General features: G+C 40.0%; 1 long non-coding RNA gene across 2 annotated transcripts in view; it reads right to left on the bottom strand.

Annotated features, from left to right (window-relative positions):
• Positions 1-16,062, bottom strand: part of LOC115302749 — a 64,779-nt gene extending 48,717 nt beyond the window's left edge. The window contains exons 1-2 of one of the 2 annotated variants that reach the window (XR_003913617.1): positions 16,027-16,062; positions 6,168-6,376 (exon numbers count right to left, since the gene is read on the bottom strand). This is a non-coding gene — a long non-coding RNA (uncharacterized LOC115302749). Of the gene's footprint in view, positions 1-6,167; positions 6,377-10,278; positions 10,347-16,026 lie in introns of those variants that run through there. The other variant, XR_003913618.1, reaches the window with a different exon arrangement.
• Between the last annotated feature and the right edge of the window lie 280 nt (positions 16,063-16,342).

Raw genomic sequence — 16,342 nt, 5'->3', positions numbered from 1 at the left:
AGAGGTGTAGTAGGCATGACTTTGAGTAGATAATGAAAGAAAATGCAAAATGCTTATTGGTTTATGATGTGGTTTCATCTTAGCTTGGGCAAACCATGCAGTATTTAATACATAGTAGCAGAATATTTACTATTAAAAATAAATAAATAAATAAATAAATACCCTGCAGCATCACTGAATCATCATGATGAAAAGTGAAGCATCTCAGAAATAGCACAAGGGGAGGGGTGGGTTCTGAGGCAGGATGACAAAAGTAGGCCCATGAGCTAAGAGAGAGCAGGTGTTATTCAGAGTCCACAGGCCCACTCATGAAGTCTGCAGCTGACCCCTCCCTGTGGCTGAAGGGGAGTTCCTTTGAAATGGAGGAGTCAGGGTTCACAGACAAGGAGACTCTGGTGAGCCTCATCCCATCTGGTTCAGGTTAAATTCCTTTCCCTACACCATGAGTCTACACCCAAGGCAGGCATAGGTGAGAGGAAGAAATGAGAAGAAGTAGGTGCAGCCTCAGAGTGCCCCCCTGCCCCAGGATTCTGCTGAGGCTCCAAGATCATTCCCTGCCTTTCTTGGCTCTGGCATAGATGCCAGCCCTGCATATTTGGTCCAATTGTTCTGAAGTCACACAGTACATGGCCTCTATAGGAAGCACTGGTGTCCCAGGGATGAGTGCCAGGTGACTCCTGAGCTGTAGGCTTTCCCTCAGCCTCCTCCATGTTTACCTGCTCCCTAGTCTGGTCTTGTTTCTAGTTGCTCTGGTTCCAGCAACCAGCTATCTTAGCTGCATGAGGAAACCATACCTGTCCCTTGTTTTTCAGTACCCTCAGCTGCTGCCCGGAGTCCTCTTCCAAAGAGAGGAACCACTCAGAACCACAGTGTTACCACTGTAGACCCCAAGTACCATTCCAGGTACCTGACTACTCCTGATGCCATGCCTCATCCCTCAAAGAAACTCTGAGTGAGCAGTCTGAGTGGCAAGGCTGGCTCAGATGATCTCGTTTCAGTGACCTTTTTCTGGTTCTTCCCTCCTTCTGCCTCAGCTCATTCCCAGCCTGACTCATGGCTGAGCAGCATGGATGAAGATAGCAATGACACTTCTGGCCAGGAAGTGAATATATTTATTTGTATGTTTTATACACATATATGCATAACGTGAGACATAGATGCAGATATAAACAGCTGAAACCTTTTCCTAATATAAAGATTGAAGGCTTTGCAATGGTGCTAAATTACCCTGTTTTCCATAGCAAAGTTGCACACACGCAAACACACACATACAGGCACACGTACACACATCGCATTCTAAATATAAGTTCAGAGGGTGTGAAACTGCATCTCATTTACTATATAATGAAACAGTTTAATGATACTCTTAGAAATAATGTCTTTTCTCTGAACCACTTTTCTTTTTAGTATTTAATGTATGTTATCACCACAATTTTCATCTGTTTTTCAGAAATACTCTGTACAATTCATTTCCCTTGTTGTGAAACTAAACCCAAAGAGCAGGGATTCCTGTCTACATTGTTAACAAGTATTTTGAAGTTTCTTTAGAAATGCATAACTATGCAGAACTGAGCATATAGACCTACAAGATGTTGAAAAGGTGTCACATTGGTAAGGATACCTTTTGGGCTTTAAATGAACACTGTGGCAGTGATCCCTGCCCTCAGAAGACTTGGCTTTACTGGTTATCTGAGACCCAAAAAAGTTATAAAGGTAAAGTCATTAACAAAGAAAATGACCAACAAATAATTTTTACATCAATCAGGACTTGACTTTCAGTTGAAGTGACCAAAATACAACACAAAATAACTCAAGCAAAGAAAACCTGGGGAGAGTGAACAGTGGAGGATCAGGCTCCAACACACCCAAGTTCAGGAACTCAATGGGAAGTTCTCTCAGCTCTACTTCTTTCAATGTGATAGCTTCATTCTCTCTGACTTAAGAAGAATCTTAGTTGTAGAAAATTCTAACCATCATCCCAATACATCCCAAAAATCCCAGAGAAGGACTCTTAGTGGTCCTGCTTCAGACACGTGCCCACACATGCCCGATAACTGTGGCCTGAGGATCAAGCACTGATTGACCAGACTTGGGTCACATGCTCACACCCATGGCTTAGTGGAGTAGGGCACCATGAGTAACAGTTCCTCCAGAATCACACAATATAAAAAAATAGCCATTTCCCTAAGGAAAAGGGGTATTGGAAGAACAGTGGAGGGGAACCTAGGCAGACAAAACAGTAGATACCTATCTCAAAATTTAATGTGCTGATTTTCCTCAACTTAGACTTAACCTCTTAACAGTTTCTCCTGGTCTCACAAAAAAAAAAAAGAAAAAAGGATTTCCACATATTCATCTAGACACACAGACAGAAGAATGAAGAGAGACCCAGATAATGCTAAAAAATCTACCAGTAGGCATTAACAGAGAAATCTCTGCTTCTGGAGAATGAGCCAAGTTCAAGTTAGAGGTGATGAATTCGAGCAGGAAAGCTCATGTCCTCCAGGACCATTCAGGGCAAGCGGCAGAAATGTTTGTCAACACTGTGAAACCATAGCAGAGTCAGGCAGAGTTCAGGGGGAAAGCTGCCATTACCACCCCACCCTGACCAATCCAATGCAAACACCTACCTCACGCACAGCCCAGCATGACCACATCTACCCACCTCCGCTGAGCACTCTGAGCCCAGCACAGACTGTAGCTTGCATGGCCCATCTTCTTCCCATCCTCTGCTAACCAGGATTTAATTATCCTTTTGGATTCTGTTTTCTTGCTTCTGCTTTACCAGGCTATAGGAGCTTAGATTTCATAATTTGGCTGACACCTACCAAAATAGTTTTAAGGAAACTTCCCAACCTACTAAAGTAATTATATGCTTCTAGCTCCTTAAACTCCCCAAATCCTTGTTCTGGAGAAACAGAACTTAATCACCCTTTCCAGTCTTATCTCTACTATTTGCTTCATAAATACTTCTTTCAAGGCACAATCTTTTTTTTTTAAGTAGTTTATTGTCAAATTAGTTTCCATACAACACCCAGTGTTCTTCCCCACAAGTGCCCTCCTCCATCACCATCACCTCTTTTCCCTCTCCCCCTTCAACCCTCAGTTTGTTTTCAGTATTCAATAGTCTCTCAGGTTTTTCGTCCCTCTCTCTCCCCAACTCTCTTTCCCTCTTCCCCTCCCCCTGGTCCTCCATTAGGTTTCTCCTGTTCTCCTGTTAGACCTATGAGTGCAAACATATGGTATCTGTCCTTCTCTACCTGACTTATTTCACTTAGCATGACACCCTCGAGGTCCATCCACTTTCCTACAAATGGCCGTATTTCATCCTTTCTCATTGCCATGTAATACTCCATTGTACCCATAGAACTCCCTTATGACCCAGCAATAGCACTGCTAGGGATTTACCCAAGGAATACAGAAGTGCTGATGCGTAGGAGCACATGTACCTCAAAGCACAATCTTTACGGTTCTTCAACTCATTTTTTACATCTCAGCCTTTGGGCTTTTGCCTGTGTTATTCTCATTCCTTGGTGGCTATTTCCCCATCAAAATTCCAGTCAATTTTCAAATGTTACCTCAAAACAACCTTCCTCATGGAGACTCCTACTGCTCCCTCAGTGGGAAATGATTGCCATCACTTGTATTAGAATCTGGTGTTGGAAGCAAGCTATTTTAAACAGCTTTCAAGTATGAGATTCCTCCACTTGTCTGATATTCTGTCATCACTTTTTGAAAGTGATTTCATTCAACACCAGCCAGAAAAATCAAAACATGGCCTGAGTCTAAAGAAAGTATTACTTTTTGGATTTTCATGAGAATTTAGGATTTAGAGGGGACTGTGAATGTGCCATGCAAAATATGAGCCTTCGTCACACGAGCTTTGGGTAGCAGATTTACATGAACCTATGAATCTCAGAACAACATATAAAATGTGTGAAGGTCTGAGACTCCCAGGGTTCCTCATTTGAAATTTGGAGACTCCATAAACTACAGTACCTACTGACAAAGACATTCATTAGAAGTTTAGCCAGAAAAAGACATAAACTATGTTCCAAGGAAATCCAATATACAAATAAGTTACTAGAAATTATAGGTCTTGTGATAGAGCACACTAGCAGTCAGAGCTTATGAAACATGTAAACAGCTTCTAAAATATCCTTCTCTTTTATAAAATTGCCCTAACTTAACATAGATTCATTTTCAAAATTGTCTCTATACCAGAGTTTCCTACTTGTTAGTATTCTGTTCTTTATCACAGCAAGCCATTCCAGAGATTTCCCTGTTGGGCACTTTAGATTTATAGATATCTTTTAAAAACATATTTCAAAAAACCCCAGTAATTGCTCCTTACAATCAGATTTCTAAAAGGTGTTCTTGCCTAGTTTTCACCTTGTCACCCCCTGCGGTCTGGCTGATGGTCTCACCACCTAAATACTTCTCACCAAGTTTATAAACAACTCCTGCTGACAAACCTAATGAGAAACGTTAGGGTCCTCTATTACTTCACTTTGCCGTGGTGTTGACATTGAGGGGCCATTTTCATGTCTTTGAAATGTATCTCCCAGAGCTCGGTCTTTGCCTTTCCTTCCTTGACATTCTCCAAAGGAGCCTTGACTGTCAATGGATTCAACTCCCCACTGAACATCTTCACCTTCACCCACCTCACTGATCCTCCTCCCCCACCTTTTTCATTTTAGGGAGGGCACCACCTCATCTGCCCTGTTGTTGGGAGTCATTCAAGATTCCTCTTCTCTCAGTGCTCACATAGGATCAGACACAAGCGCTTACTAGTTCTGCCTCCCCAAATCCCTCAGTTGGTTGCCTCTCTCCTGGCCTTTGCTGGTACCTCAGCAAAATCAGTCTCTTGCCAGTGCCTGGTAACCTTCTGGTTGGTCTCTCTGCTTCCATTTCTTTCCTTTCCCACTTATCCTCCCATTGCTGCCAGGGTGATCGGAGAGCAGCTTTGTGTCACTCCTGATCAGAATCACTCATGACTTTAAACTCCACACAGGACAGGAGGAGGGAGAGAGAGTTGGGGAGAGAGAGGGATGCAGAACTTAAGAGACTATTGAAAGCTGAGAATGAACTGAGGGTTGGGGGGGAGGGGGGAGGGGGGAAGACAGGTGGTGGTGATGGTGGAGGGCACTTGAGGGAAAGAGCACTGGGTGTTGTATGGAAAACAATTTGACAATAAAATATTATGGGAAAAAAAATAAACTCCACACAGGACAGATCTCAAACCCCGTCATGGCATATAAATGGGTTCCTGCTCTCCTGCCCTTTCTCCCACCACACTCCGTGATCATGACATTCCAAACCACAACTTGTCCCAAATTTGCCAGTTCCCTCATGCCTCTTTGCTCTCATCTATGTTGTCTTTTTTGCCTGGAATGCCCTCACTTGGCTGGTCTTTCTGGCAATCCACTGCTTCCTCTTCAAGTCTTGACCCACATGCTACCTTCTCTGAAACATTTCTGACCCTCTGGACAGTCTTAGGTTCTCTTTCACCTCTGTTTTCACTGTATTCAATACATGATGATACTAATTTTCATTCAATAAACATTGAATAATCAATCAATAATCTTTACTGAGCACATACAATGTATGAGGCCTCATTAAAGAACTTATATAATTTAAATAATCACATAAATTATTTTCCAATTTAAAACTCCTATTTTATAGGAATAATTTCCTATTTATAATGAGGAAACTGAGGTATGCAGTCATTAAATACCTTACCTAAGCTCACCCGAGTAGTGACAGTGTCAAGATTTGAAGCCTGTAGCCTGTGCCCAAGAATATTTGCACTCTTCAGCCTTCAATAGAACAATCACATTCTTATATGGCAACCATTCCTTGGCATGTACATGTTTCCTGTCAATGCCTTCATTATCTTTGTTTTCTCAGGAACTACGCAAGTCCAGGCATACAGGACTTGATGCATGTTTGGTAGAGGAATGCATGAATGAATAAGCAACTGACTGAATAAATGAATAAGTGAAATGTGTCCACAATACCTCTTAAGGCATTTCTAATTAGTGCCTCCCAAGTCTCTGATCTGTTCTTTCGTCAGCATGAGTGTATCCTGCAAAACCTGACAGTACATTCGGTGCAAGCACTCTTTAATGAATAGCAAGAGGCAAAAATCATTAATCAAGCACTACCTGCACAAGAATCAGCTGGGGAGAGCTCTGCTGAAATATGTCATAGCCACCGCAGCTCAAGGGAACGGAAGAGTGACCACACAGACCACAGGCAGCAGCAGACCCATCTTCCAGGGACAAGAGTGGACCGAGCTGAAAGACTCACAGCCTGGGTATTTGGCCTGGGGTTTTGTTGCTTTCTCCTCTGCACGTTGTTGTTGTTGTTTACCCTAGAGAAGATGGAGGAGAAAAGAGGACATCCAGGGAAGAGTTCATTTGTACAGTTCTCAGCTTTGCTGATTCTACTTCAGGTTCTTTCCATAGGAGCTCCATACACTTTCACCCCGCTGTTTCATTCCTGCCCTGAAGAAAACTCTAGAGCACACTAGAAATGAGGTCACTGGGGCTTGATCCTTTTTCTTCTCTACAGGGCTTTCAAGCTGACTAGTCTTAAAAGTTGTCCAAGCATGTGAAAGCATATGACTAAATGGTTACACACCCAGTCTCCAGAGCCCAGCTATGAATCCCAATTCCACTGCTTACTAATTCTTTGCCTGACATATAATAAGTGCTCAATAAATTCTCATTTTTATGATTATAATTAATAATAAGTACTGAGTCCTTAGGGAATTGTGTATCCAGTGTTGTGGGGAGATACAAAAAAAAAAAAAAGGAAGAAGAAGAGCCCACAGGAGTTCATTTTTGTCCCCACAGGAGGGGGAACAAGAACAAGAGTTCATGAACAAAAAAGAAGATAAAACATAAAAGCAAGAAGTTTCCCAAGGTTATAGAAGCAAACGACATTTCTGCCAACAGGAACCTTATGTTTTTTTCAATAGCTTAGCACATGCTTAGAATACAACGCTTTCAAGGGAACTCAGAAAACTTGGGAGACATTTCTCACTCATCTTTGGCAAAGCTATTTTGGGGTCTATTGCAGTTTCTCAATTCTGTGCATTGCAGAATGTTTACAGGCATCCCTGACTCCTATTCACCAGAAGCTAAGAGCACTTCACCTTGCAGTGTGACAACTATAAATATCTCTGCGTAATTGCAAATGACACCCAGGTGACATTGTAACTGGGGTTCCCAACCCAGTTGAGAACTACTGGATAGTAGGATTTTAGGAACAATACCCAGTGGGAGTTTGCTATGACAGTAAGGTCCCATTTCACCGCCTTTCACAGGAGACATTGGTCTTACCATTTCATCTCACCCAGGCTACCTTTCTTTCTTGATAGAATCAAGTTATTGTGGACAGCTTCTCAGGGTTGGGCAGGGATAGAGATTAACCAGATTCTCTTTGTGAGGCCACTTTAACCATAAGCCACCATTCTCATGTTAAAAAAAAAAAAAAACATTTTAAACACCCAGAGGACTATTACTCCTCTTTGATTGTGCCTCTATGTGGACAAGTAAATTCATATCAAAACATTGCCACATTACAGTCTAAGATCTCAAACACAGATTATTCTGAAGTTAGTTCATAAATAGTCACCTAGGACCTCCTCAGTGTAGGCACCAAGCTGTGCGTTCTAGAAAACCAAAGATGGGTTCCGGGCAGCCTTTCCCTCAACATGCTTTGATTGGCAAGTATGTTCTTTGTTCTATCATCAGCCTTTCATGTTCATACCAAAAGAGATAAAAATTGAGTTGCAAGGTCCTATCTAATTATACTGCCCTGTATGGTTATCTGGCATTGGAATTTCACGGGGACTCTAACTTATACCTTAAAAATCTCTCAGAGGACAGGAAATGAATATTTACTGAGTCTGTAGCATGTGCCAGATTCTTCTCAGTTCCATTCAGGACTGTGAGGAAAGTAATATTGCCCTCTTTTTTACTGATGAGGACATTGTATATCATAAAGAAGAAAGTCATTTTCCCAGTGTCACAGGATAAGTGGTAAAACTGGAACTTGAACCAACCACATTGGTCTTAATTTGAAGCTTTTGTTACCACACCATGCAAATGGAGGTATATTTGGAAATGACACTATAGATAGTAGGACAAGGTGCATGCATTTCTCAGACCCTCTATCCTATGGATGTGGATGTCAGAGGAAGACATTCTGTTCTATAGTCAATTCCTCATTTGGAAAATGCTGGTTAAATGGATTTTACAGTGACCTGCAATTCCTCTGTTGAAGAAACATCTTCTAGGCTGAGCCAGCAGAATCTGGATACAGAGTATAAAGGAGAGGTTTCCTAACCAAAAGAAGCAGTAACAATGGATGTTCCTGTCTGTGGCTTCTTAGAGCCCAGCTCAGCTGTCTGTACACAGGACATGAGGAACACAGCATCTCTCTGAAGCCAGCTCTCCAGGAATCAGTCAGGTGAGAACAAACCAGTAGAGCCAAAACAGAGGCATGGAGTGGAAGACATGTTGCCCACAAGGCCAGATCCATAGGAATATGCTCATGTGTCACCCTTGACAAGTAACAACAGCGTTATGATTGTGCAACACTGTAATTTCCATTACAATACATGAATATGCTTGGGCATCAAAGAAAGACAGATTGATAACTCCATTTAGAGCACATAAACTGGATTCCAGTGACAGATTCATGAATCATCCAGGAGATATAGAAGGGGTATTAAGGAACACTGAGTCTTCTCTCCTGGTGATTTTTACAAGCTTCATCAATTTCTGTCCAAAAAAACACTTCCCTTTGGGTTATTAATTAATATAAAAGTTCTAGAATTTATGAAGTTAAATCATACCCAAAATTCTGACACCTTGGCCAGCAAAACATTGCCATCTCACCTTTGATTTAATTGACACGAATAAAGGAAAACTATGACTATCCAAATGTAGGCTCATTAGCCATGACCCTTAGAAAAAAAAGCCATAAAGGCAAACATTGTCAGTGTCCATAAAACCAGTGTTCCAGAAAGAGCAAGACTTAAAAAAGTGATTTAGATCTCCTTATCATTTTGATAAGCCTGATACCATTATACACTTAAGCAAACATTTCTTGTTCTTAACCCATGTGTATTGCCTGAGTTGGAACTGTGTGAGTTAGGTTATTCTACCGCTTCCTAAATATCCATGTGTATTCCATGATTTACATAAAGAGTAAAATTTGCTGTGGTGAAGTCTCAAATTCTGAGGTCCAGTTATAAACAACACAGCTGGTGGACGTAGATAATAATGACACCTGGTACAGTGATAATAAGGGGATACACAATGTCCAAAGTCACCTTCAGATTGTTTTCCATTGTGATTGGATCAATTTACATTCCACCAAAAATCTATCATATGATCTAGATTCTGTTTCGTGGTATATACCCTAGGAAATGAAAACAGGATTTTTAAAAGATATAAGCACCCTCATATTTACTGCAGCATTATTCACAATAGTCAACATATGAAAACAACCTAAATGCCATCAATGGGTGAAGGGATTAAAAAGATATGGTAAATATATACAATGGAATGTCAGTCAGCCATGAAAAAGAAGGTATCTTGCCACTTGTGACAACATGGATAGACCTTGAGCACATTATGAAATAATGTCAGCTAAGTCAGAAAGAGAAAGACAAGTCCTATATGATACCAGTTTTTGTGTGGAATCTAAAAAAGTCAAATTTGGAAAAAAACAGAGATAAAATGATGGTTTCCTAGGGTGGGAGGGAATAAAATTGATGTTGTCCAAGGTTACAAATTGACAATGCATAACAAATTAGCCACAGAGAGCAAATGAACAGTATAATGAATACAGCCAACAATATGGTATTATAATTATGTAGTGCGATAAATATTGCTATAACAAGAATCATATTAAAACATGTATCAAAGTAACACATTGTACACCTTAAATTTACACAATGGTATACGTAAAATTACTTAGTAAATAAATAAATTAATTAATAAAGCATTTTAAAAAATGTCCAGTTACAATGTAGTGTGTGTATGTGTGTGTGTATGAGTGTGTCCTTCCTCTCTATACTCTGTTGCCACAACACTGAAGTTAGCAGTTAGTGAGTTTCTAGTGCCCACACAGGTGGGTTCTGGGAAACATCGGTCTTTCTCTGCCCCTTGCCACTTCTTTGCCATTTGGTGGTGAGTAGGGAACTAGTAAAACCCAGCTTGAGGGAGGCAGTAATAGGAGGGTTGAGAGCAAACTCACCATAACTGAGGAAGGATTGTGCACTGATGAGCTAAACTCAATGCTGGGGCCTGAGGCCAGAAGGGGTTAGTGGCTCCTGGTGATGTACAACAACGACCATGAGAAGCTGTCCGGGGTCACGTGCCTGCCTTGGGAGAAAAGGCTGTAGAAGCAAACCTACTGAGGAATTTGCATAACCAAGAAAAAATATTTCTTCAGAGAAAGGATAAAAGAGCATTGGCCTTGAGTCCTGGAGAACTATCGAAGTTTGACCGTGTAATATTTAAGTTCACCCAGCTCTGAGAGTTATTAATAAATGGGACTCATATGTGTACAGACCTAAGAAGCACCTCTGGGTTTCTAGACCTATTTGGGGAAAATAAATTTGGAAAATATTGAGATTCCAGCAGCTAGTAGAGGGACTCAGAGCCATGAAGATTTGGATCTTATTGTGACAAAGCTGACAAAGCCCGAGACACCTGGGACAATCATGCTTACCACTCTTGCCCACCGCAAAGATTTTCCATCTGTAAGGTATTCACTTCTATCTTTGTTGCTTTCTTTTCTCTATCGAAAGCCAATCCTTCTACATGTGACTTCTGGTGACTAGATCCCAAACTCTTTATTTAACCAAAGATTTTGCTACAGTAATTCTCTCCCCTCTCTTACATCATCAATTTTTTTCTTCCCCCATGGGATCAACACCATGGGCGTATAAGCATGCTATTATTTCTCTTACATTTAAAACAAAACGAAAAACATTCTTTTAATTCTACTTTCCTCCACTAGCTCTGGCCCCGTTTCTTTGCTCTCCTTTACATCAAACTGCTCGTAAGTGTTATGTATGCACTTTCCTCCCATTCTCTCTTGAATAATCAGGTTTTTGCTCCTTAAATTGCTGTTATCAAGGCTGCTGGTTACCTACACATTCTAAGTCTAATGATTTTTAGTTCTTATCTAACTTATCTACCAGCAGCACTTGGCATGACTTGTTATGCCTTCCTTCTGGACTCACTGTTCACTGTTTACTGGCTTCCTGGGGGGGCGGACCCTCTCTTTCTTACTCCTCCTGCCTCAGTGGCTCTATTTATAACTTCCTTTGCTCTTCTCTCTTTTCTCCCCATATTAGTATCAGTATTTTCTCTATGACACTCTTTCCTTTGATGATCTGATCCAATCATTGTTTTAGATCCAAGCTTATGTCTTCATCACAGACCTTTCTTCTTTAGTCTTGGCTCAGTTTTCCAACTGCCCCCTGGAAATCCCTACATTTCCACTTGACATATCCAAAGTCCAATCCCCAACCTATACCCCCAAACCTGTTTCATGTGCATGCTTTCCAATCTCAGTTGATGGCGACTCTATTTTTCCAGTTACCCAACCCAAAAACTTTGAGTTCATTATTGACTCCAGTGTTTTCCTCATACTCTTCATGTAAACTGTCTGAAATTCCTATATTTCAACATATATCTAGAATTTGACCACTCCTTACAACTTCCTTTTCTATCATTCTCTCTCTTCTGGATGACATCTCTCCCTGTTTCTATCTGTGGTCTCTCTCAGTCTATTTTCAACCTCATAGAGTATTCCTTTTTAAAAGTGAGAAAGTTGTTTAGTATTTGAAAATCCATCAATGTAATTTATCAGTTTAACATAATGAGAAAAACCACAGGATCTTTTCAATAGATGCTAAAAAAAAAAGCATTGATAAAATTCAAAACAGTTCTTGATTTTAAAAAAAGAGATGTCTCAGTAAACTAGGAATAGAAAGGAACTTCCAGAAAATATCTATAGAACCAAGAGTTTCTTCAAAACAAACAAAAAGCCCTGCAACTTTCTCCCTTAAAGTCAGGAATAAGATAAGGATGTCCACTATCACTATTTCTTTTCCACATGGTACTGGAGGTCCTAGTCAAGGCAAGAATAAGACATACAAAGTTTATTGATTAGAAAGGAATAAGTAAAACTGTTTAATTCAAGGATGATATAATAATATGTTAAAATGACAAAAGAATCTATAAACTATTAGAATTAATAAGTGAATTGGCAAGATTTCATTCCTTTTTATGACTGAATTATATATAAAATCATTCTTAGGTATGTACCCAAGAGTTATACGTGTATGTGCCCACTAAAAAACATACACAAGAATGTCGACAGTAGCCAAAAATTAAAAACAAACCAAATATGAACAGGAGAATTGATAAATTGTGGTATATCCGTATAATGAAATATATCAATTAAAAATAACAAATTTCTACTACTCCCAATCCATCAATGAATCTCACAAACAAAATGGTAAGCTAAAGTAGCCATACACAGAGGTTACATATTATAAGATTCTTTTATAGGAAATTTAAGAACAGGCAAAATAAATCTATGGTAATAGAAGTCAGAATAGTAGCTACCTTAAATGGTAGGGTGGGGTTATGGATTTGGAAGTTGACAAAAGAAACTGGGTACTAGAAATATTTTATATTTTGATCTGGATGGTGATTACAAAACTATATATACATGAAAATACTAATGCAGCTGCACTTTACTGTAGATTGTACCTCAAAAAATATTATGTAACTGAAATATTTACTGGTTAAATGATATTATATCTGGATTTAGAAAGGAGAGGAAGTGAATAGGGGTATTTATCTTTGAATGTAATTTATTGTCAAGCTAGCTAATATACAGTGTGCTCTTGGCTTCAGAAGTAGATTCCCATGATTCATCGCTTACATAAAACACCCAGTGCTCATCCCAACAAGTGCCCTCCTCATGCATATCACCCATTTTCCCCTCTCCCCCGCCACCTACCCAGAAACCCTCAGTTTGTTCTCTGTGTTTAAGAGTCTTTTATGGTTTGCTTCCCTCTCTGTTTGGAACTATTTTTTTCCCCTTCCCTTCCTCCATGGTTTTCATTAAGTTTCTCAAATTCCACATATAAGTGAAGATATATGATATCCATCTTTCTCTGATTGACTTATTTCACTTAGCATAATACCTTCCAGTTCCATTCACATTCTTGTAAGTGGCAAGATTTCAATCTTTCTCATTGTCAGGTAGTATTCCATTATACATATACCATGTCTTCTTGATCCATTCATCAGTCAATGGACATTTGGGCTCTTTCCATAACTTGCCTGTTGTTGATAGCACTGCTATAAACATTGGTGTACATGTGTCCCTATGGATCAGCACTCCTGTATCCTTTGGATAAATTCCTAGTACTGTTATTGCTTGGTCGTAGGATAATCCTATTTTTACTTTTTTGAGGAACCTCAACACTGTTTTCCAGAGTGGCTGTACCAATTTACATTCCCACCAACAATGCAAGAAGGTCCCCACTTCTCCACATCTTCACCAGCATCTATTGTTTCCTGAGTTGTTCATTTTAGTCGCTCTGTCTGGTGTGAGGTAGGATCTTAGTGTCGTTTTGATTTGTATTTCCCTGATGATGAGTGACATTAAACATCTTTTCATGTGTCTGTTTGCCATATGGATGTCTTCTTTGGAAAAATATCTATTCATGTCTTCTGCCTATTTCTTCACTGGATTGTTTTTCAGGTGTTGAGTTTGGCAAGTTCTTTATAGATTTTGGATATTAACCCTTCATCTAATATGTCATTTGCAAATATCTTCTCCCAATGAATGAAGGTATTAAAAGATTGACAAGTTGGATGATAATTTTAAAATTGGGTGATGGTTGCATAGGATTTATTATACTATTCTGTCTGCTTTTGTTTAAAATTTCCATAATAAAAATTTTAAAACAAACAAAGGATCAATGAACAAATAAGTCAGATCATGTCATCTCTCCCCTTATAATCTTGTCTTGATTTCCATCTTATGCAGAGTAATATGTCAATGTCCTCACAATGGCTCCAAGGCCCCACCCAAACGCTATATTCTTACAGCCTCTGATGCTACTGTGCCCTCGTTCATTAATCCCAGGGCCTGTGCTCTCTGCCTAGAATGCTCTTTCTCCAGACATCTAAAACTCTTTAATCTCTGCTCAAATGCCATCTCAGTTAGACCATACTAACCACCATATTTAACATTGTAGCCCACTTCTTTGGTATTCTTGGCTTTCTTTACTCTGACATATTTCCCTCTTTTCTTTTAAAGAACTAATACTCTTCTAACACACTGCATCATTTAGTTATTTATTTTGTTTCTTATTTAATACCTATTTCCCCTCTATCCTAAAATACAAGCTCCTCAAAAACATGTATCTTTGTCTGTTTTACTCACGAAAGTATCCCAAGCATTTCAAATAGTAACAAAGTCTCAAAAGAGTACCTTGTACAAAAACCAATCCCGATAACCTTTAGGTTGCCCGAAGAAGTGAGCTCCCTTTTCTGGCAGCATTACCATATGCAAGTTCACAGAAATGAAAAAGAATGACGCTCTTCACCTAATAAGCAGCCACCCCTCTTCTTGTTTCCCAGAGGTCACTGAGTCCTATATCAGGGTCACACTGACAGAGAGGTGGATGGGGTGGGACACAAGTAAATTTTATGACCTGTAGTATCAGTCCAAGTGATGCAGCAGAGATTAAAGCGCTAATCAAATTTCATGCTTCAAGGCGTGAGGTGATTACTGCTGGGCAGAGAGGGGATTTATTCCCAGGGGTTCTGACAGGCACAGGGGACTAGGTGCACTCTATGATACTTCAGACACTACTGACCACTTCCAAAAAGGAGGACCCATAAGTCTGGCAGACGAACACCCACTGACTGGGTGTCTGTGGTTTCACAGATCAGAGGCAGAGGGATGTCATAAAAGAAACTTCACAAGCAAAGATTTACAGAGAAAAGGGGACAGAAAGAACTGCAGTGTGAAATGCACCTGGAGAAACCCTAGAGAACTTGTATACCAGGTTCTGGTCCAAACTAGAAAGAAAGGAGAATCCTGATGACCTCTCTCTTTTCTGTTGGGTCCCTAACTTCCGGAAGAGTGAGTTTTGTTCTCTGTGCAATTGAGATGAGGAGAGTAGCACCCCTTGTGGTACTATTACGAGGTGGTTGTGAGGATGAAAGTGGGCAAGATTGGATTATGGGATAGGATGACAGGCAGTACTCCAAAACTATTAAGATACAACCTGGGAGACACCAGAGCACAGGCCTGTGGCTGCAAGACAGCAATTCTTCTGCCCAAGAGCTCTGTGTAGTTAAGCTCTTTGGCTCTGGATCAGAAGCATACAGGTAGACTAATTCAACTTCTAGGGCAATTCTCAGGCCTCTCAGAACTTGCACCCACAGAATGTAGGCTATCAACACTATTGACAAAAACCTTTGTGTTCATCTAGAGTATGGTCATGGAGCTTCCAGGAGCAAAACTTGGCATTGAGTAGTAACCCAAGCACTGGGATAACATCATAATTCTTTCCTGTTCTGGACTTTTGCAGCCTTTGAGGAACCTCTCGCTTGGAACTGAGATGAGGCTAAGCTACATACAGTTCCAAGTAACCCTTCAAATGCACTCCAGGATGCTGGGTCTCAAGCTAGTCCCTGCGCAGGCAGGCTGGTCTCTCTTTCCTCTTCTTAATTCCTCCTACTTGTTCTTCATATCTTAGATAATTTCAGTCCACCTCTACCCAGAGTCTTCTTGAACTAACCATGCCACACAACTTTCCTTCTTTCAGAATTCCTTATAACTCTTTTCACTAAGCATCAGTATTATGCATGATGATAATCTCTATCCTAATTAAAACAAAAAAATATAAAGGTAATATATTTCAGAAGAAAGAACTCTACCTTTGGAGACAGGATTTACCTTTGTTAACTGAGTTGTGGAAAGTTCCTAACCTCCTCTGACTCAGGGTTCTCATCAGTTAAATTCAGTTAATCATACTTTGTAGCATAATTTCAGAGAGTATAGTATACTTTTAGGGTAATTTCAAAAGATATATGTAAATCACCTGACATATAGCAGGCATTTAGTACTTGTATCACCTACTTACATTAATTAATTTAAGTAATTATTATTATCATTTACTTTTTCACGTGTTTCAGTTTGATATATCTAATTAAAATTTAAGCTATTTAGGGGTGCCTGGGTGGCTCAGTCGGTTAAGTATCTGACTTCAGCT

Source organism: Suricata suricatta, chromosome 9 (assembly GCF_006229205.1).
Source record: "Suricata suricatta isolate VVHF042 chromosome 9, meerkat_22Aug2017_6uvM2_HiC, whole genome shotgun sequence".
Classification (NCBI taxonomy): domain Eukaryota; kingdom Metazoa; phylum Chordata; class Mammalia; order Carnivora; family Herpestidae; genus Suricata; species Suricata suricatta.
This window is presented reverse-complemented; position numbering and strand designations above follow the sequence as displayed.